This window comes from Monodon monoceros, unplaced genomic scaffold (genome assembly GCF_005190385.1).
Source record: "Monodon monoceros isolate NGI ecotype Baffin Bay Population unplaced genomic scaffold, NGI_Narwhal_1 Super_Scaffold_19, whole genome shotgun sequence".
Classification (NCBI taxonomy): domain Eukaryota; kingdom Metazoa; phylum Chordata; class Mammalia; order Artiodactyla; family Monodontidae; genus Monodon; species Monodon monoceros.
The window spans coordinates 77,487,282-77,510,271 of record NW_021703775.1 but is presented as its reverse complement, the minus strand read 5'-3'; the positions used below and the strand labels follow the sequence as shown (position 1 = coordinate 77,510,271).

The following is a 22,990-nucleotide window of genomic DNA, read 5'->3' as shown; positions in this document are numbered from 1 at the left end:
CCAATTTATAAAAATGCCACATTTAGTCTTAAATAACAGTTATTTGTGCACAATTTATTGCCCCTAATGCAGTTTTCTCCTTAAGAGCAGACATTATATCTTCCATATCTCTGAAACCCTTGAATTATTTAGGAAAGAACTTGTCACATAGAAGGAAATCACACACACACAAAAATCAGTGAATGAACTAGAAGCATCCTTGATGCATAGAAAGGTAGAACAGGTGTACAGCAGAATTCTTTGGTGTAGAGTAGAAGGAGAAGTCAGGGGGTGTGGCCAGAGAAAATGACTTTGCTGGTGGGGGAACAAGCAAGATACTGTGGACTTAGCATTGCAACCAGGAATACCTGCCACAGTGCAAGTTGATTAGTCAATGTTAGAACAGCAATGAATTAAATTTTCTACTCTGGGTCAATAGTTTCTCCCAACACATCCCCTATCTGAATTCCCTGTTTTCAGTAAATGTTTTTTTATGCAGCCTATTTAAATAAAATTCTCAGAGAATCTCAGGACTGAAAAGGACCTTCAAGTTCATGTAGTCCAGGGACCCATTCCATATTTGAGCAGCTTGGACAACATCCCCGTTGAGTGGTCATCCATTCTCTGCAGGGATATCTCCTATGGTAGGCAGAATTCTAAAAATAACCTCCAAGATTCCACAGCCCTTAATCTCTGAACCCTGTAAATGTGAGGAGATATTACTCCCTTGATTGTGTCATAAGACACAGTTGACTTTAAAAAGGGGATCTAATCACATGTGCCTTTAAAAGCAGAGAACTTTCTCCAGCTGGTAGCAGAAGGAGGAGTCAGAGGGATTTGAAGCACAAGAAGGACTCACTACTCCGTTGTTGGCTTTGAAGATGTAGAGGACAAAAAGCCAAGGAATGCAGATGGCTTCTGGAAGCTAAGAATGACCCCTGGCTGAGAGTCAGCAAGGAATGAGGACCTCAGTCCTACAACCTCACAGAACTGGATTCCGCCAACAGCGTGGATGAACCTAAAGCAGATTCTCCCCCAGGCTAGCCTACATCTTGATTTCCAGCTTGTGAGACTCTAAGCAAAGTATCCTGCTAAGCCTGCCTGGAATTTTGACCAACATAACTGAGATAAAAATGGGTATCATTTTAAACTGCTAAAGTCGTGGTAATTTGTGGGCGTTTGGCAGCAGAAGAAAACTAATACACTTCCACTGACATAAAGTCACTCTCTCCAGTAGCAGCCTCTTCTATCTTTGGAGAACCCTGGTTAGTAGAAAGTTCTTTTTTCAATTCAACAAATTATTTCTTCCTATGACACCCATTGATTGGCTCCCTTAGAGCAAATTCAATCTTTCTTCTACGTGACAGCCTTTCAAAAATTAAAGATGTGGGGCTTCCCTGGTGGCGGAGTGGTTGAGAGTCCGCCTGCCGATGCAGGGGACACGGGTTCGTGCCCTGGTCTGGGAAGATCCCACGTGCCGTGGAGCGGCTGGGCCCGTGAGCCATGGCCGCTGAGCCTGCGCGTCCGGAGCCTGTGCTCCGCAACGGGAGAGGCCACAACAGTGAGAGGCCTGCGTACCGCAAAAAAAAAAAAAAAATTAAAGGTGTTTCTCATGTCACATCTTTAGTCCCTTAAAGCTTTCTTTATATTGTGTGGCTTTGAATGCTTTTGCCATCCTATTCACCATCCTTTAAGTATGGCCTCATTTATCCAGGTGACTAATAAAGTGAGGCACTAAAAAAGGATACAGTATCAATGCACCCCTTGCTGGCACTACACCATCTCTGAATGTCTTAGGCCAGCCCCACGAACTTTCTCTAGCTTGAGGCCTAAGTCTAAGGTACATGGATAATTAGTACCTTAATTAAGGAGGAGATGGATTACCTTTTAGCTTCCAGGGAGAAACTGCCCAGATATCTCGGGGTCAGCCATTGTTTCATCATAACTGGAGGAAAATAAAATGGTCCAGGAGAAGTCTGATTTTTCAATTCCAGGTTTCTACTTGGCAGCCACCTAAATGTATGTATGGTGTATGAAGTTTATAAAGGAAGATCCCTTCTGACAATGATGGAGAAACTGGTACTGAACTAGTCCTCCCACTGTAAACAACTATAAAACTGGAAGAAATATATTATGTGACTCTTTTCAGGCATGAAAAGACTGTGATCCTTGAGAGAAGGAAATACAGGTGTACCAGTGAGGGCTCTAGCGATGAGGGGAGCAGGTTTGGAGCTAAGAAGCAATAACTGATAACTGAAGCACAGGCTGCCTCCTGATTGCCCTAATTTTCTGCCTGGAGGCACTTCTCAGACTGTGGTGTGGAAAGATGGAGCCCAAGAAGAGCATATAGTCTGGCTGAGCTGAGGAGGCAGAGATCAGACTTGGGGAGGGATGAGCTGGCCAGAATTTGCAGGCCAGGGTACCACAGAGGAGGGAGTTGCACAGAGAACGAGCTCTTTAAATGTGCATTTGGGACCCCCTTCAGCAACTGGCTGAATATTAAGCTGGGCACAAGGGCAAGACTCCACAAGAACAGTTCTGAGACGTACGACCTCGCGCTGACCGGAGTGAATAAAGCTTGTTGAAAATTCCAGGCATTCCACTGAGATCTCAGTAAGTCTCTACTTTGGGAATAGTACTACTCTATCTCTGGAGTTAGATCTATCCTAGACTCAACTGTAGTGGGTTGAATGGTGGTCGCCCAAAAGACAGGTGTATGTTCTAACCATCAGAACCTGTGAATGTGATCTTATTTAGAAAAAGAGGTTTTTTTCCAGATGTAATTATATTCAAGATTTTGAAATGAGATCATCCTGGGATATCTGGGTGAGCTCTAAATCCAATGACAAGGATTCTTATAAGAGACAGAAGAGGAGAACCAGAATCGAAGGCCAAGAGAAGATGAAGATGGAGGCTGGAGTTACGCATGCTAAGCCCAGGACTGCCTGGAGCCACCAAAAGTTCTAAGAGGCAAGGGAGTTTTCTCCCCTAGAGTTTTCCAAGGGAGTGCAGTCCTGCCAACAGCTTAATTTCAGGCTTCTGGCTTTCAGAATTGTGAGAGAATAAATTTCTGTTGTTTTCATTCACAGAGTTTGTCATTTTGTGTTAAGGCAGCCCTAGGAAACTAACAGACCACCCTAACAAAACTGAAAGACAAATAACAAAATGTTTTTGAAAACTCTAGGGGTCAGCTTGACCCACTAGTAAATATACCACCTGAAATTCAAAAGCTTTAAAAGAAGATAATAATATCCAGACTTTCAACCATGTAGCATTCACTATTGTCCAGAATAGAATAAAAAATAAAGAGACATGCAAAGGAGCAAGAAAATGTGACACCCATAACCAAAAGAAGGACAAGGAGTTGGAGGAGAAGAAAGGAGGGGAGATGAAGTGAAGGAGGAGAAAAAGAGAAAGAGAGAGAGAGAGAGAGAGAAAGAAAGAAAGGAAGAAAGAAAGGAAGGAAGGAAGGAAGGAAGGAAGGAAGGAAGGAAGAAAGAAAGAAAGAAAGAAAGAAAGAAAGAAAGAAAGAAAGAAAGAAAAAGGAAGGAAGAAAGGAAGAGAGAGAAAGAGAGAGAAAGAAAGAAGGAAAGAAAGAAAGATCTAGAGATGAAAGACATGTTGGACTTTACAGATAGGATTTCAAAACAGCCATCTTAAATATATTTAAGTAAAGAAAAAGATACACACAATGATTGGACAAAGAATCTCAGAAGGGAAACGAAAGAGAACCCAATGGAAATTTATAAATAAAAAATACAGTATCTGAAATAAGCTTTATAAATTCCTGAACTTTATATACATTATCTCATTTAAGAAGCAACATGACACAATGCAACTATCGCAAGGCTTAGCATTCAAATTCTAGCCATGGAATCTGGGGCAAGTTACCATAACACATAATATATGTTTTTTCTGACCTGAAAAGCAACCTACTTTTCCACCCCTTTCTCCTGCGTTTGCTTTTTGTCCACACCATAAACAAGGGTTCAAATGAAAGCAACCATCTTCTTAGAAATCCCGTACTCCATGCCACAATCCATGGTCTAGAGAACAGTGACACCTGACACAAGCTGGGACAATGTGTCCTTCCCTTTGAATTTTTAAATAGAATAAGAGAAGAGAGTCAAGTTTCCCTCAGGCAGAGATTCCTCTATACCTAATTAAGTGATGGTCTTCTCTCAGGATACCTGATTGGCTTTATTCCAATTCTTCAATAGACAGTTTTTAAGTTGACCTACTTCTAGTTATCAAAAACATGAAGCTGTAGCGTTTGAAGAGATCTTGGTGTAAATGTTTTTATTTTCCCTCTTTTTGCAGCTGGAGATAGTAAAACATTCAAAGAATAAGTGGTTCTCTCCAATTGTCTGTTATTCTTCTGCCAGACACATTACATTCCCATGCATTATTTCCCCCAAATGCCCATGTCCTGCCATGCCTCTGTGCCTTTGCTTAAGCTAATCCCTCCACCTACAACATCTTTCCTTCTCTTCCCTCTTATCAAAATTCTACCTATTCCTTTAATTCTCAGTCTAAAGATCATCTCTATGAAACCTTCCCGGGTCCTTCCAAAGCTCTTCCTCATGTCTTTACTCTAGAATTTTATAAACCTCTTGGAGAGCAAGCATCATCCCATGACTTGTATTCAAGCTCATTCTGCCGATGTCTACCTTATCACTCGGAGTGTGGGCTTTGGGGAGGGACAGAGGAGAGAACAAATTGGGTCTTCATTCATCTTTGAAACCCTGCTTTGTGAAGCTTTGCACATATAATGATTAATCAATATTTATTGAATTCAACCAAATTTTTCATTAGCAGAAACTAACTCATCTCAAAGAGTTTTATCTATTTACATAGTAAAACTATCAAGAAATGTTAAAAGAACTGGGATTGCTTTTCTGGGTAGAGAGAAAAAAATCAATACAGTACTGCCTTTGGGTGTAGCTGGCGCAGAGTAGGTAGACAATTAACACGTGTTAAACTGAATGTCATGACCGGACCACGGCTAGTCATCAGAAGAATCAAGTCTCTGGATGTCCTCTCTTCCTATGAGAGACACTCCCTCCCATTTATACTTTTTCCTTTGTACTCCAGTAAAACCCAATCTTTGCAATATCGCGTTTCAGTGACACTCCCTCCAGCGCCTGGCTCCCCTTCCCCAGACTCCAGTCCCAACATAACATCTGTTATCTTAATGAGAAGACTCCTCTTTAATCTCACTTTCCACACAATTCTCAGGGTACCAGGTGGGGGGTTTACATTGCAGAACTTGAATATGAGGTGCATGGGGGTACACAGAGAGCTATTTTCTGCCAAATTCCATTAGTCATAGCCAAGGTTGGGGAGAAAGTTTTCAGTTTTGTGAGTCATTGTTTAACTGTCTATAAATTTAGTAATGAAATGCTTATGCCACAGGGATGGGGACAAATTTCATTTTTGCTTATAAAATCCTCAGGGCATGTTTGGATCCAAAGTGCAATAACAGTATAAAATATTGCCCTGATACTGCTATCTCCAAGCCTGGAACTCATTTCTGTATTATGAGAAGCAAAGAAGAAGATTTATGGGGAGATAAGGAGATAGCTTTTCTCAAGTATTTAAATGAGATTTTTCTTTAAATAGTCATCGTTGGCTAGTGTCCTGTTGCTTGGGACTGAGAAAGAATATTTGTCAGTAGCTCTAGAAACTTGTCTATTTATTGGGAGTCAGGGAAATACTTCAGTAGGAGTAAAAACAGCTACAATTTATTTAGCATCATCACAAGCCTACTTTCTACCATCATTACCTTAAATTCTCAATAGATTTTTGCAGAGTAAGTGTTATTAATACTTTATAGATAAGGAAAATGAGGTCAGAGAGGTTGAGCAAATTTCCTCAAGTCACACAGCAATAGTGGCAAAGTTGGGATTTACAACAGATTCTCATGACTCCAAAAGCTTTTGCTTCCTCCGTTACTAGGCTATATAAGACCAAGTCACAGAGATCCCTACTGTTCATGATCTGACTCCCCATTTCTATCCTTGAAAACATCTGGCAACTCTTCATTGTTTTTAGGAAAAAAAAAAAGTTTAAAATTTAATACAAATGGGAGAAGGTCGCTCCCAGTACATGGTATAGATGTGCTGGAAGGCACTCCTAGCCTAGGCTTACATGCTTTGGCAAAAAGGCTAGGTCTATAATTTTAATGCAAAGAGACAACCTTAGGAGCTGAGTGTGGGTCTCCCTTGTTAGTATAAAACCCTGCAGGCAATGGGATCACTCTTCCTCTTGTCCCTCTCAGAACCCTGCTAAATAAAAGTAAAGGCACGAAAAAACCACAAACCTATAAGGCAAAGTGAATAGGAAAGGAGATATCAACGTATAAAATATTTCAAAGAATTAGGAGGCAGGCTTCCCTGGTGGCGCAGTGGTTGAGAGTCCGCCTGCCGATGCAGGGGACGCGGGTTCGTGCCCCGGTCCGGGAGGATCCCACATGCCGCGGAGCGGCTGGGCCCGTGAGCCATGGCCGCTGAGCCTGCGCGTCCGGAGCCTGTGCTCCGCAACGGGAGAGGCCGCAGCAGTGAGAGGCCTGCGTACCGCAAAAAAACCAAAGCAGGTAGAGGAGTGGTAACTGCCTTAGCAGAGCAAAGGAAGCAGCTAATGCAGAAAACAATGCCAACAAGAGCGTTGAAAGAACCGGTGCTGCCGCAGGCCAGGGTGAAGCACCCAGAAGCAATCACGGAGACCAGCTGCAAGACCCCTGGTCAAGCCCAAGTACCTCTTCTCACCTCTGAGCGATGGGAGGCGATGGCCAACCTCCCACACACAACCCGCATGAGGAGGTTTGAAATTTATCTTCCGGGGAAACTAAACCATGAAAACTCTGTATTCGGAGACAACAGAGTTAAGATAAGAATGAAGCACGAGGGCTGAAAATAGAAGCAATAAGAGACAGCCGCCACCTCAACCCTCTCGTCCTGCCCTTGCTCCTAAATCACCAGCAACCTGGCATACGCACACCCCTAAGCAAAGAGATTACTGCGGGAGGAGATTGAATGCCCCCTGAAAAAAGGCTTCCAAGTACTGACTTTGGGCCAGAAGGGACAGCTTGCTGCCAAACCACCTCATAGGGAAGCTTATCAGACAGAGTTATGCCTACTCAGAGGTCCAGATTAGGCTTTTCATCATTCAATTTTTAATTTTTTCATTCTTAATGTGAATAAGCAGAGGGGGAAATCACTAAATATGTAAAAATGGCCTCTAATGTGAAAGACTGAGACCTAAGAAAAGACAGTAGGAATCTTAAAGACATAGAAGAAGCAAGGAATTTAAAAATATTTTTAAAACACATAATCAATAACATCAGAAAGAGAAGAGAAGATAACACGTCCTGTGGACAAGAACAAGATGCCATAGAAAGGTAAAATCCAAGAAAACCAAGAAAAATTATTTTTGAAACTTGATAGCCCCAAATTTTTAATTTATTAGAAGTGTTCAGAGATAAAGTTTGGGAAATCTCCCAGAAAATAGATATCAAATAAACAGAAGAAAGGAAGATAAGAAAATTAGATAATCAATTCAAGATATCCAATACCTAATGGGAATGAAAGAGAAAGGAAACAATAAGGAAATAAAGAAAAAAGCAGAAGAGAAAAAGTTATCAAAGAAATAACGCAGGAAATTTTTCTGTAGATGAAGCACATGTGTCTCTACCACGTGCCCAGCACAATGAATGAAAAAAACATGTTAAATTATAGCAAAGGACTCTAATGCTCCAGGGGAATGTGGAGCCGTAGATGGAAGGGAAGAGAAGAGATATGTGAGTGGGAAATAAAATGGCTTTGATTTAAGTTACTGAAATACTGGGGTTTATTTATGACAGCAGTGTTATCCTACCATGGTAGCTAGCCTCAAAGATGGCTGCCAACTGGTCCCTTCCCGTCTCTACACATATGCTGTTCCTCGCATCAAGAAAGGATGTCTAATTCCTCTCCCTGGCATCTGTGCTTGCCTTAGTCACTTCTTTGAACAATACAGCTCAGCAGAGGTGATGTTCTAGGACTTCCAAAGCTAGCTAATAAGAAGACTTGCAGATTCTCTCTGGGCATCTTGAGCAGCTCATTCTTGGGATGCTCCCTCATAGAACCCAGCTGCTATGCTGTGAAAAGCCCAAGCCACACGGAGGGGCCATGCATAGGTGCTCTGGTTGACTGCCTAAGCGGAGCCCCCAGCCAACAGGCAGTATAGACTACCAACTGTGTGCATGAGCCGTCTTCACTCTGCAGAACAATCAAGCTCTAGGATGACTACAGATACCCCAGCTCCCCCGTCGCTACCACGTGGAGCAGAAGATCCCGTTAACAACACTGAATGGTGGTGATAATACACTGTTGGAAGCCAGGGAGTTTTGAGGGTTTATTATGCAGGAATAGATAGATAGAACACTTATATAATACAAGGGAGTAAATCAAGAAGAGGGAGACATGGGGTCCAGGAAGTAAGAGCAAGTGCTATCAGCTATCCCACGATGAGAGCTGAGAAGCAGAGTTAGCAACAACTGGTCCCTTCTGGAATGGGAGAATGGGGATTTCAGCAGAGAGAGCTTGAGGAAAAACAGATTTGATGAGTTTTCTGATATATTTTAGGATTTGGAAAAAATACAGGGGGCATAGGGGGAAAAAATAAGAATAGATACAGAGATAACCAAGCAAATGAAAAATGAGGCATTGCTTGTTCAAGGAAAATAAAAATTAAATGAGAAAGAAAATGTAATAATTATAAGCAACTTGGTTCATAAATAATCAAAATTTGCATAAGCATTTACATAAGGTAAATGCTGACGAATTAGAAATTGTGAGAAAACAAGATTAGTAAGATGGGGGTAGGAAATCAGAAGGAAAGGGATGTATAAGAGCCAATTCCTTACCTTACATGGAGGAACTCAAAAGGTAATGTCTGAAACTGATCATAGAGAAGTGGCAGCGTAAGTACATTATTTAGAAGGACTATCAGGTAAATAGCAAAAAGAGTTAAGAGTAGTTGTCTCCGGGAAGAGGAACCAGGTGTGGGAGGAGTCAAGCAGGGGCTGCAGCTTCCTTTGTAAGCAGAAGAGCAGGGGCATGGAATGTGCCAGAATACCTGTGATTTCTGTCTTAGTCTGTTTGGGCTGCTATTACAGAGTGTACCACAGACTGGGTGGCTTATAAACAACAGAAATTTACTTCTCATAGTTCTGTAGGCTGGAAAGTCCAAGATGGAGAAAGTCCAATATGGATGGACGCTTAGGTTGTGTCCATGTCTTGGCTATTGTAAATAATGCTACAATGCACGTAAGAGTATAGACATCTTTTCAAGACAGCGATTTCATTTCCTTTGGATAAATTCCCAGAAGTGGAATTGCTGGATCATGTGGTAGTTCTTTGTTTCATTTTTTGAGAAGCCTCCTTACTGTTTTCCCTATTGGCTGCACCAATTTACATTCCCACCAACAGAACACAGGGGTTCTCTTCTCTCCACATCCTCGCCAGCATTTTTTATCTGTTGTCTTCTTGATAATAGCCATTCTAAAGATGTGAGGTGGTATCTTTTTGTGGTTTTGATTTGCATTTCTCTGATGATCATTGATGTTGAGCATGTTTTCACGACCTGTTGGCTATTTGCATATCTTCTTTGGAAAAATGCCTATTCATATCCTTTGCCCATTTTAAAAATCAGACTTTTTTTATTGATTCATATGAGTTCTTTATATATTTTAGATAGTAAGCCCTTATCAGATATATGATTTACAAACATTTCCTCCCATTCTGTAGGTTGCCTTTTCATTTCGTCAATGGTTGATGTACAGAAGCTTTTCAGTTTGACGTAGTCCCACTTGTTTATTTTTGATTTTGTTGCTTTTGCTTTTGGTATCAAATCCAAAAAAATCATTGCCAAGCCCAGTGTTAAGGAGCTTACTGCCTATGTCTTTTTTCTAAAGAGTTTTATGGTTTCAGGTCTTAGGTTCAAGTCTTTAATCCATTTTGAGTTCATTTTTGTGTATGATGTAAGATAGTGGTCCAGTTCGTTCTTTTGCATGTGGCTGTCCAGTTTCCCTGATGCCATTTATAGAAGAAGCTATCCATCTCCCCTGCTATTTTTGTCATTTCCTTCTGTTAACATTCTTATTGACCACTGCAAACAATAAGGGGGGGATTCAAAGTAATTAAAATAATTTTTTAACAGATCCTCCTTGAAACAAAAGGGAAATATCATTGAGTCATCTTGAAAAGTAAGTGTTTCACTTAATACAAAACTCTCTCCCATTTAGTAGTGTACATTGCCCTGGAACTTTTGGTAGATGGGTCCATTTGAATTATGTTATGTCTTACATTTCAAAATGGACTTATATGGACGAGCAGCTGTGTTCCCTCCAATTAAGAGTAGTCTTTTCTTACGAATGAACGTAAGCCTCAGTGATAACACCACGTTGAATATGATAGGGATAAAATCAAGGAAGGAGTTGGTGAAATCTCTGGGGTAAAGTTTCTTGTCTTTTGCCTGATTATGTAGGGAGGGGAGATGTCTTATTTGTTTCCTTACCAATGTTTTCAGGGTGATGATGTGCACCAACGTCTCTGGCCCAAACCTTTCTTCAGAGCAATGGTGGATACAGCTGGACAAATACAAATATTTTCCCCTGTAGATTGACCAGTTACATTCTAATTTAGAATTAGAATTGGGAATTGAAAATGAGAGGGAGACTGGTAGGAGAGGAGGTTAGGAGACCAACCTCAAAATTCATCAAAATTTGAATGCTGGGGTAAGATATCAACTAAGTAAGAAATGCATAGGAAATGAAGCAAAAGGAAACATACCAAAATGTATTTAAACATTTCCCTACTGTTGGGTATTTGGGTGAATACTATTCTGTGGATATAGGTGCTGTTACTTGAAAGCCATGCTTTAAATGATCTTAAAATTTTTCAGACATTTTTTCGGCAGGCACATAATTAATATTTGTTAAGTAAGTTTGTTCTAAATACAGAATCCAAATATTCCTTTGTTTGCAAAATTTTTGATTCATTTAAATGCATGTGCACATTTCAAAGAGATAACATTTCATGGACCAGGTTATTATTCTTATTTTTAACCTCAATTTGCTTGGATTGAAAAATAACTGACTGATTATCTGAAATCATGTCATACCTAATTTTAGATCTACATTTACAGAATAATTAGGACATTGACTTGCCGGGAGATAAGGACATGAACTAATGAACTTCTAAAAATCTTTTCTGTGTTTATTTTGGGTATTTCAAAATTTAGAATTAAAAAAATAGAAATATATCACCTAAAACCTATGAAATTATATCCTATGAACTTTGAGGGCTCCTCTATTGATCAAATGTTATTTCTAGAGTACATGTGAGTGTGTGTGTGTGTGTATAAATGGAAATTTCTCACTTTATTAACTGAATTTAATATTTGATTTTCCTAATGCTTGGAAAGGTGCTAAAATAACCACCTTTCCCATAGATTTGCTCTAGAGGAAGAATTCTTGATTGTTTAAGCACTGAAGTTATTGCCAAGTTGAAGAAAATAAACTTGAAGTTACAAGCTATGGCGTATTTTTCTGCACATGAAGCAGGTTATTATCAATTTCTTCAAAAGTGCATGAAAGCTGTTACTATGAAATATAAGAAAAATCTTGGTATGCAATACTTTCATTAGAGTCCTTTTAAAAATTCAGGAAATAATGGGGAATTGAAGAGACTAATGGAATGTGTTATGTATAAAAACCACTTTTTCTTTCCCTGAGTTGAAGGTATTATATTACAAGGCAGAGTTTATACAGTGCATCCTCAGGGGAGGAGGGCTCAATGTGTTGGATTAAATTTTTAACAACATTCTACTCAGTACTGTTAAACGTATTCTCTCTCTGAACAGTTGTGAATTTAATGGGCCATTCTATATGTTGGCAGGAGATATTAGAATGGGAATTATAATGGAACATTCCAATTCATATCTTTCTAGTTAGAGAGTTGAAAATAGTTTCTCCTCCCCCCCTCGCCCCCAGTTATGCTGCTCCAATATATACCTGTGAGAAATTTAAACCTCTGAAAATGAGCAATTTTATTCTGCTCTGGGAAATGGAAGATGACTCCTAGCTAAAACACACACTCAAAATAGAATTTTGTTAATAAAATGATTAACATCCACAATTTACATGTGAATTCTACCCACATGTATGGTGTTTGAAAGGATCTTTAATTATGTCAACTAAAGTGGCTGTGGCCCTTGTTTCACTTGCATCTACCCAGAGAACATCATAGAAGACTGTGTGACCAATGTCAGAAACTGGTTTTAGATCACCAGTAGACTTGAGATTTCTAAGTGTGCCCTGCCCTACAGTATGTGAACACACTAATTTCCACACAATATTTCAGAATTAGTAATACAATTCTTAACTGCATTTGATTTTTTTTGCATTCAAATGGTCTCAATTTAAAGTATTAAAGGGATTCAGATATTCAAACTGGCAGCCATTCATAGAATATTTATTCACGTAACAAAACATCCTTTGAACGCCTTTTATATTAGGTACACAACTAGCCTCTAGACGTCTAAACCAACAATTATAGTTCCAAGTCTTCTACGACAAAGACTCCTGTCCTCAATAGATTTCTTATCGAAGCTGTAGTTGTTTCCATAGTCCAAGCTCCTGGGGGCTCAGAGAGAAAAAATTCATCCTCGTTATGCACCCTTCTCCAAGATCTTGCCTTACCTCAGCCTTTTAGTTGTACAGACTTTGTATATCTTATTCTTTAATGCTAGTTAGAAGCTTTCCTTTGTATCACCTTTATTTTTGCAGTGGTGGGATATGTTTCTCGTGCTCCATTTCTCTCTTATTACCCTACATTTTTTTCAGGCTGTGCCGAATAAGTTAAAAAATTTCTACCTCCTCCTGCGGTTGCCCTCATTTTCCCTTTATCAAGTCTCGGAATGAGAGTGTTTTCTGGGTGAGAGTGTCTCATCTTCCCTTTTTCTTTCTTTTCCTCTTTTGATTATAGAACCAAAGTCTGTTTTCAAAACCAGATCTATTTCTTCTGTTGTTTGATGTTCTTTTCCCAAATAAGAAATTTTTTGTCTTTTATTTTTTGCAAATATACCAATTCTGAAGCCTTCCCAGCCTCTCACTATAGTTTTACATCTGCCTCTGACAAAGCTGCTTCTTTGAATCATAACATTCCAGACCATAGATGGGGCTTTTAGATTTCACTCTTATATCTTAATTTATAATAATTTGATGAAGTTTTCCCATCATCCTAAATCCCCAAAGATGATCTATCCCTAATACTACAGGGATCCCGCTCATTTATTATCTATTTGTGCATAAAGTCTACACATTACAGAGACTCACTGGGGTCTCTCACTCATTCAGCCACTGGAAAGAGGTGAGGAAACTCCCTATCAATGCACGTGAGCTTTAGCACCGTGTCCATGACTAATCAGGGTTCTGGATGGAAACTGACCAATTTGGTGACCAAGTCAGCTCCCCTAGGAAAAGGGATGGAGAGGGGATGGGAGAAAAATATAGGGAGAGAGACGGAATTTGTGCTGGCCTAGAAATAGAATTCTTACTTCTAATTCAGTGTTCCATTAACTGTACCTGGAGATGCACTTTATCTCTAAAAAGGTTTACTTATAGGGACTTTCAAATTCTACTTCAGCTCGCTTATTTCCCAAGTAAGTCAGTGGTCTCCAGAAAACCCACACCCTTTAATGCATTCGTTTGTTTTATTACTGACTTGAAAATTCATTTTATTTTACCTTCTGATGATCTAGTCTGTTGGCTGAAGTGCAAAGGCCTCACCTTGAAGGAGTAGTAAGCTATGGAGAGCTAAGTCCAGGAAGAACAGGAGGCAGGGATCAATGTCAGGGTGTTGAGTTAAGGGGTCAAACTGGAGAGAAGTTGAGGAGTGAAAGAAAACCAGGCACATGCTGGGGGGCTTGGGCAGAGGGTCCTGAGTGGCTGACAAGACTGTTAGTTTCTCGGGCATGAAGCGTCTGTGAGTCTGCCTCATTAGAGAACCAGGGGTGGCACACACCCTTTGAAGCACCACATCTTTTGCAAAATGTTGAAGTTCAGTGAATTATATAGATTCTGATGCCAGATGTCATTTCCATGAGCACTGAAAAGTCATCCCAAACCATGGGACTGAATTCTGCTTTTAAAACTTCCAAAGAAGGGACTTTCAATGCCTCCTTCAATGTTTAACGTCCCTTCCAAGACTAAAGTCTTCCTTACTGTAAACCTGCAATGGCTTCTTGTGTCCCCTTCCCCAAAGATGGAGAAGGTTGAGCACCATCCTCTGTCTAGAGAATTTAACAGCCATTAATTTTCTCCCTCAAACTTCTGTTTTCTCTGCAAAAAATCCTAGTGCTCTTAACCTTTCTTCATTAATTTTATATATATATATATATATATATATATAATCAGATGGTCTGTAATTTGGGTAATGGAGTGGGGACTTATATTTCTTGAACCTGTATGACGCAGATGGTGTTGTTTTAGTCACTTCACACGTGTCAGTGAATTTGATTCTCCTTGCTGCTCTGTGAGACAGGTTATTTTATAAATGAAGAAATTGGATAAAACCTTTTCTATGGACCAAGATGCACAGTCTAGAATGTGAGAGACATTGGCAAGCAGAAAATCATTAATCTCTAGATTTATTTTAGAATTTTTAATAATTTTGTAATAAATATAAAAGTAATCAAAGAAAAGTAATAAAAAGAAATACAAATTAATAAATGGATAAAGAAGATGTAGTGTATACATACACTGGAATACTATTCAGCCATAAAAAGAAGCAAACCCTGCCATGTGCCACGACATGGATGAACATTGAGGACATTGTGCTAAGTGAAATAAGAGAAAGTCAAATACTGTATGATCTCACTTTGGTGTGGAATCTAAAAAACAAACAAACAAACAAAAATCTCATAAATACAGAGAACAGATTGGCGGTGGTCTGAGGCAGAGGGTGAGGGTGTGAGAGAAATGGGTGAAGGTGTTTTTTTGTTTTGCTTTGTATTGTTTTAAGAAAAAAACATAGCAGAGGAATTAAGATAGTAATTAAGTTAACAAGCAAAACAAAGTTGAAAAGCTAATTCACAAAAGAAGAAATAAAATGGATAAATATTTTTTTAAATGTTCAGCCTATCTGGCTATTAAAATAAGTACAAATTAAAGTATGTTAAGAGGTTTCTGCCTATTAAATTTGTAACAAGTTTTTAAAGCTCATAATTTCCATGAAACTGCTCAAACTAGTAAACTCCTATTACTGGTGAAATAGCAAATATTCAAGTCTCTTTAGGAAAAATGTTAGGCATGTGACATACAAATGTTTTGCCTATTTGATCCAGTAACCTCACCTCTGTGAGTTTAAGAAAATAACCTCAAAAATGGAATAAAGCCATATTCACCAAAACAAGCACATAAGATCAAAATCAGTATATATGTCAGAAATAAAATAAACCCTAACCCTAAACCATTGCACATCAGTTCAATGGAACAGTCTGCATCCCTTGAAATAATCATTGGAAATACCCCCAAGTAATATGCCACTTAGAAACAGACAAAATTATGTGTGTAGCAGGACTCCACCATGCAAAATATGATTCTGTAGCCATTTTTCTGTTTACCAAATTAATTGTAATATTTACATCATTTTTAAAAGAAAACAATTTTTTAAATAAATGGTAGGAAAAATTTTTGAACACCTTTGGAAAGGATAGACACCATCCTTCACATGCATTCAGCAGAGATGGTTCTCACTGAAGGTCTATTAAATAAGACATTGGCGTTTATATATTAGAGAACCTTAGATTCTTAGAGCAGAAAGAGGCATATAATAGTTGCCTAGGAAGTTTATATATTAAAAAATCCTTTTAAAGCTCAGAAGAACCTGTAAACCCATGCTAAACATTTGATATTTTTATTCAAACTCCCTAGTAATAAAAAGAAATACAAATTAATATGAAAGAACATTTCTCACCTATCAAATTAAACACAACTTAAAATTTTATAATAACCAGTTCTGGAAGCAAGATAATGAAATGATCACTTTCATACATTGCTGCTGGTAGAATGAATAGCATAAATTCGGGGGATTCCTCCTCTGGACATTGACCCCTAAAAAGCTACGCCTAAATTCAGAAAAGCGAGTTTTTATCACGTCATCACTGCAGCATCATTTAACATGGATGAAAACAAAAATACAATCTCAATGTCCAATAGCTGGGTAATCCCTATGTAAACTGTGGTATATACACTTGAAACAAAAGTACACAGCCACTAAAAAAGATGCCTGTAAAAGTAGTAATAACAGGAGGGAATGAGTAGGCTATAATTTTAAGTGAAAAAGACATAAAATGGTACACAAACAGCATCACTACAACTCCGTTTTAGAAAACACTGTGTGCAAAAAACAGACCAGAAAGAAATATATCAAAAATTTACCAGTGTAGACTTCAGTGGTAAGATTATGGGTAACTTTTTTTCTTTTATTCCACATCTTCCGATTAATTTTAAATGACCCTTTTTCTCATTGTAATTCTTCAATTGTTTAAACAGCAAGAAGTCTTGTTTAGTCAATTGAAAATTTCAGGCACAAAGTGCATAAGCAGGTTTGCAGCTTGGAAGGCTAAAATAAAATTAATAAACAACAATATTACTATGAATAATCATAGTAATAATATCTTACACTGAGTATCATGTTTTTAACTTTCCAAAGTAGTTGTTTTTTAGTCTTCCAAGTCCTTATCAACTTAGAACATCTCTCTAAAGCAAATTAATTTAATCACCCATTTTTATTTAACGTATTCACCGAGCACATCACTATCGGACCCTATAATGTGTGTAGGGAATACAAGAAAATAAGACGTGGCTCATGAACTTGAAGAGCTCACAGGCTAGAAGAAGCAAATGAAGAAACAGACAGTGGTGATCACTAAAGAGGTACACGTGGGAGGGTTAAACTTGCCCAAGGGAAGCAAGGACATCTGAGCCTGGTCTTGAAGTGGGAGTGGGAGTTTGACAGCTGGAGAAGGGGAGAAAAGAGGAGTGTGTTCACCCAAGGACCTAGATGTGACACAGAGGAGCTAGCAGGACAGACTGCCTAGGAGGGCTGCCTGGGTGTCATATGCATGGGGGTGGGGTGGGGACAGAGAAGAAACGTGAGGTCCCAAGTCAAGTGATACCCAGCTCAACTGTCAGGGCCGGGACTTGACCAACAAACCTCAGCTCTCTCCACTGATTACAGAAAAAATATATTAAATTTGAAATTTTAAAAAAGCTTGATTCATATCTCTGCTGTATCAGGATCACCTTGCTGAGTCTGCTTCCCATGTGAAAAAAGCCTTCCTTACAGGTTGTAAGGAACTACTGAAATAATGGATATGAGCTTAAAGTCCTTTGTGAATTCTAAAATTGTAAGGTACAATTAACACTCTTCTTTCTAGGTTTATAGGGAACCACGCGTTTCACTTTGAAAGTTGCATAGTCATGTCAAATTTCCCTGCAGCACCATGGTTCTCAAACTAGAGAACTAGAAACACCTGGGGAACTTTGAAACACCTGGGGAACTTTGAAAACTCTTTTGATACCCAGGTGCACCATTATCCATTAAATCAGAAACTCCAGAGGTGTGCTCCAGGCATGGAGCTATCCAAAACTTCCCCAGGTGATTCCAATGAACAGCCAAGTTTAAATATTAGTGCTTGAGCACCTACCCAAAGTATGGTCCAAGGACCTACAGCATCGGCATCACCTGGGCGCTTGGTGGATATGCAGAATCTCCAGCCCCACCCAGGGCTGCTATGTGAGAATCTTCCTTTTAAGAAGCTCTCCAGGTAACTGGTGTACATGAAAGTTTGAGAAGCACCATTCAAGTCAGATTCATTTATTCAGCAAATATTCTCTGAGTTCCTACTCTGAGTTGGACCTCGGAATACAGCAGAAAATTAGTCCTACTCCTCCCTCAAAGACATGCTCTCTAGTAAGCAAGGTAGGCAAGCACATGGGTTACTGAGGAGGGGCAACTTTTTTTGAGAGTGGGGATGGTGAGTTGAGATCAGGGAAGGCTTCCTGGAAGAAGAGAAGTAGGCATGGAACAGACAGACACCACAGAGTTCAGTGTAGACAATGTTACATTTCAGAGGCAGCAGGGTTGCAATTTGGAGGTTTGAAATTTAGGGAGGAGGTCCAGGTTGGTGACATAATGTGTGTGAAAATGCTCTGCAAACTGTAAATCATTACGCAAATGGAAGTATTTAAATTATTCCCCACAAATCCTAGTGGGTCTTTCTCATAATTGAGTCTTCAGCATATTAAACTCTTAATTGTAGCTAAAGGAAGTCACCAAATCAAGATGAATATTCAGCTATGTGTTGAAGTCCTTGCAAGGACAATGAAAATAATTCCAGACAGAATGATCTAATACAAACCCCTCTGCCCAGGCTATCTGACAAGGGTGACCATATATCCTGCTTTGCCCAGGAGAGTCTTAGTTATGCCTGTCATCCCAGCATGATTTTTATGATGCCTTCACTCATTCTCAAAAGTATCCTGCTCTGGACAATTAAAATATATGGCCATCCTGTGTTGGACCCAGTGGTGCTTCAAATAAATAGGTATTTCTCCACTTACCAATAAATGGTCCAGGGCTGCCCCCAGCAGGGACAGTACCCAGGCTTCTGTGGAGTCAGCTCCGATTCCAGGTATTTCCTTTGTTCAGAACAGTCCCAGGAGCCCCAGATATTATGCACAGCCCACAGCAGTGTCCGTAACCCAACTGGTTTGAGGGAAGAGCTAAAAAGGCTTCCAGGTGAGCGATCTGCAGGTGGCAAAGGACCCCACCAATCACTGGCCGGGGGTGCTTGCCAGGTGAGAGAGGGGAAGATGCAAACCAGAACAACGCACCATCCCGACAAGCGTCAACCTGAACCCAGCATCTCAGCGCCATTTCGGTCCCCTTCACCAGCCGCCCGCTTGCGCACGTGACCAGTTCCATCTTCATGTCTCCAGGCTCAGCTTCTGAGGAAGCCAATGACATTGCTCACGGAGTCATGAGAAAGAACAATTGTATCATGTTTGTGAGAACCCATTCCTGATTTCTGAGCTGCCACTAAGCTCCCCAAGGTTACCTCAGGGAAGGGATCTGAAAGGGAGTGGCTGTTTATTAAGTACGTAGTACAGGCAAGGGACCTTGCAGGGCCCTTTACATTTCTTATCTCCTGGGATCGTCACTCACAGCAACTCTGAAAATAATGGACCATGCTGGCCATTCTATACATAAGAAAGCTGACACTGGGAGGGGTTACACTGCCAAAGGTCACAATTTTTCGTGTCCTGTGACCCTCTATTTTAGCTCAGATCTTTCCCCTGCTCTTTCATTTATACCACATTGAAGACAAATTACTCCATCAATAGGGAACAGAAGAGTAAAATCTGAATATTTACTGAGTTTTTTTGTATTTTCATTTCTGTTGTCCCGCTCTCCAAATCTCTGCTGTTTTCTAGGACGATCCCTGGCCATGTCTCTCTCACTCAGCATTTGGAGACAGTACTCCTTTCTAAAATGACACCTTGCCCTAGTGCAAATCAACCCATTCAATTGTATCAATCCTCTAATTGGTCGGAATAATTCTGTGTCACAATTTGCCCTTTCAAAGTGCTAGAAAATTCTTCTAATTCAGAGTTGTCTAAAAATATTCAAACTATATTTTATCTTGACTGCTTGCAGTCAGGATCCATTAAAAAAAAACCATCACTGCCAGAAATAAAAAATCCAGCTCTAACCTCCCTAAATCTGCCTTACCTATAGCCTGACATTATATATTCCTAAACATTTTTTAAATCAAATAATAATATTTATTAAAAAAAAAACAAAACATGGTGCCAAGCAGAATTCAATTCAAACCAGACCAACAAAGATCAACTGAATACCAGCCATGTTCCATCCATTGTTTCAGAGGGAAGAAATTACAAAAATGAATGTGACATGTCCCTAGCCCTCAACAAGAATGAGTCAGGTGGCGGAGATAAAACGTGCACAGAAATAACTATTACACAGCCCTTTTTGAAAATTGGAATTTACCCTTAGTGTGTAGTGCATGGCACACTAAATGACATTTGTTGACCTGCGTTTTTCTTTCCCTGCACTGAGTTCCCTAAGAACTGGAAACATGTCCTAATTTTTCTTGTACAGTCCAGGACCAGATTCAGGGATTGGTTCATAATGTGGACTCAATAAGTATGTATTTCACTGGACTGAACTGCCTTAAACTGAAATTGATGACAATTTTTAAAAAAAATTGGGGGCTTCCCTGGTGGCGCAGTGGTTGAGAGTCCGCCTGCCGATGCAGGGGACGCGGGTTCGTGCCCCGGCCCGGGAAGATCCCACATGCCGCGGAGCGGCTGGGCCCGTGAGCCGTGGACGCTGAGCCTGCGCGTCCGGAGTCTGTGCTCCGCAACGGGAGAGGCCACAACAGTGAGAGGCCCGCGTACCGCAAAAAAAAAAAAAAAAAAAAAAATTGGAAAATTGGCAACCTATGAAAGATCACCATTTTAAGTAAACTTGAGGGAAAGTGAGGGTTCCAACTATGGGGAGATGGTGGAGGGATCACTCCCAGTACGGGGGTTAGAGAGATAAAGGATGAGGTGGATTATATTCACTGCTAGGGTTCAGACCTGCTGAAATTCCCTGACATCCTCAATGCCCAGCCGCAGCTTCGGCCTGTAGCATCTCACGGTCCAGAGAGGCCACCTGGCAGATGCCAGGAGGGAGTGTGGGGAGAGCGGGGTGGAGGACATAAGGGTTCCGGCTGCCCCCAGCGTGAGGCCTTGGATGTGGGTGATTCTCCTCAATTCCCTTCTAATAGGGTTCCAGGAGAGCCACAACCTGGGAGTAACCGAATCGCCACTTGCCCTCCGGGGAGGTCTACCTGCTAGATATGCCCGTGCCCTCGGCATCTGTGGTCCTGAGGCTGCTGGCTACTCCTTGTCCTGTCTTGTCCTCCCCACCTGATCCTGCTGCCGGCCCCACCTGGGTGCAGGGCTCTGCCTGAAACAAGGCTCTTTCTTCAGTCCTAAGAGCCTGGCATTATCTCAGCAGCCGGTAACCTGTCATCGGGGATCTGCTCCCTCCCTAGCCCATTCCCTGACGGGTTACACCAGTGACAACTAAACCCCCATTCTCGGAGCCCAGGGCTAGCTCACTGCAGAATACCCCAGGAGTTTGCCGAGACTGTATGGTTCCAGGTCCTACCCACGGAGAATCTGATTAATTGGGCAAATGGATGGTAGAGAAATCTGCATTTTTAATAAGCTCCCAAGAGATTCTGAGAAGCAGCCAGGTTGGGAACCCACCCTTCCTGCCATGGCCGCTGCGTCTCTTTTAGCCCTTCGGCTGGATCAGAAACACCTCCACCCCCTTGTGAGAGCTCAGCATCCTACAACATCATGCTGAAGGGGCCCCATTACCCTGCCCGGGCCCCTGGCCTCATCGCTCAGCAAATACAGAACTGGGGCCTCAGCCTGACCTAACAGCAGCCCGGACACATCATTCCCTGGCCTTCTGCTGTTCTTCAGCCCCTCAGGGCTGAGCTGTGCTTCCCTGGAACTCCCCTTTTATCTTCTGATGCCCGGCAGCCCCCAGGCCCACAGCACCCTGCTCCCCTTCCCCACGCCTCTCCCACCCAAGTTCATGCACAGCATTATCTCCAGTCTGCACCCCCAGCTCAGTTCCTTCCAGAAGCCAACTCAGATCCATCAGGCAGTGACATTTTCTGCTGTCCTCTTCTGAAGTTGAAAAAAAAGATATGTAAGTCACTGTCACCGTGCTCGGCACACAGTAGATCCCCAATAAGTGTCATGTGAATCCACATCTAGAGAACTCAGAAGAGACCCCACTGGGTCGCCGTGATGGCTAGAGTCATCGGGACACTGACCGTGATGATAGCTGCTAATATTTATATCTATGTACTATGTGCCAGGCGTCAACGTTTTAAGACTTTTATGTGTATTAGCTTGTTTAATCCTAATGACTCTCTCAGCTAAGTACCGTTAAGTTTCCGATTCACAAATGGAGAAAGGGAGGCCCAGAGAGGTGAAGCAACTTACCCAGGGTCACAGAGCAAATGCATGGTGGAGTCCAGATTTCAACACGGATAGTCCCAACGCCAAACTGCATGCATCACCACACGGCGGTACTGTCCTCCAAGATCAAAGGCCCCCTCCAAGAGAGGGGACATCTGCTCTTGCCTTGTCCACTGCTCTTGTCACAGCCCAGAGGGAAATACTTCCAAAATAATTGCTCTGGGCTGTCAGAAGATTTTGTTGCTTCTTCAAGATGACAGACGCCCTCAGGTGCTGGGAACAATGTTCCCAACCTTGAATTGACAAGGCTGAATTTAATACCGTGGGAAGGAGCAGTCTGCCAGGGACCTCAGAGCTCCTTCCGCCTTCCAGAGGGCAGAGAAGCAGAGGCTGGTATTACAAGAAAATCACTCCTTGGCTAAACCAAGTACAAGCTGTTTCAAGGGCTCAGAAGAAAAAAGCTGCCGTCACCCTCTCAATTTTCTCTCCAGCAAAGCTGTGTGCAAAGATCCCTCCTCTTCATCCCAAGTCACCCAGCGGAGACTCACTGGAATTTTCAGAAAGATTCTTATCCAAACAACAACAGGAAAAACAACAGCACAGATTTTTCTTAAAAGCCTCGACTTGAGTATCCCACGTCCAAGTTTCTGACCCTATCACAGCAATTTTGTGCATTCGTTTATAAAAATAATGGAGTGCCAAATACTTGAATAAATAATAAGTTGCTTCTCTTCTCCCTCTGGTCTGGCACATGAACTTGCTCCTCTGCCAGATGAACTAGGTCAGATTCAGTTCAGCTCAGCTTTTGCCCAGCACGGACCAAATGCCTGAATCTGAGCTTGGTCTTGGGTCCGTGAAAAGAGTCCAAAGTTGCTGGCCTCGAGGTGCCCA

The 22,990-nt window shown here is 41.1% G+C and overlaps 1 long non-coding RNA gene across 1 annotated transcript in view; it reads right to left on the bottom strand.

Annotated features, from left to right (window-relative positions):
- Nucleotides 1-22,418, bottom strand: part of LOC114900869 — a 116,549-nt gene extending 94,131 nt beyond the window's left edge. Inside the window, exon 1 of the long non-coding RNA XR_003794960.1 lies at nt 22,124-22,418. This is a non-coding gene — a long non-coding RNA (uncharacterized LOC114900869). The remainder of the gene's footprint in view (nt 1-22,123) is intronic.
- Between the last annotated feature and the right edge of the window lie 572 nt (nt 22,419-22,990).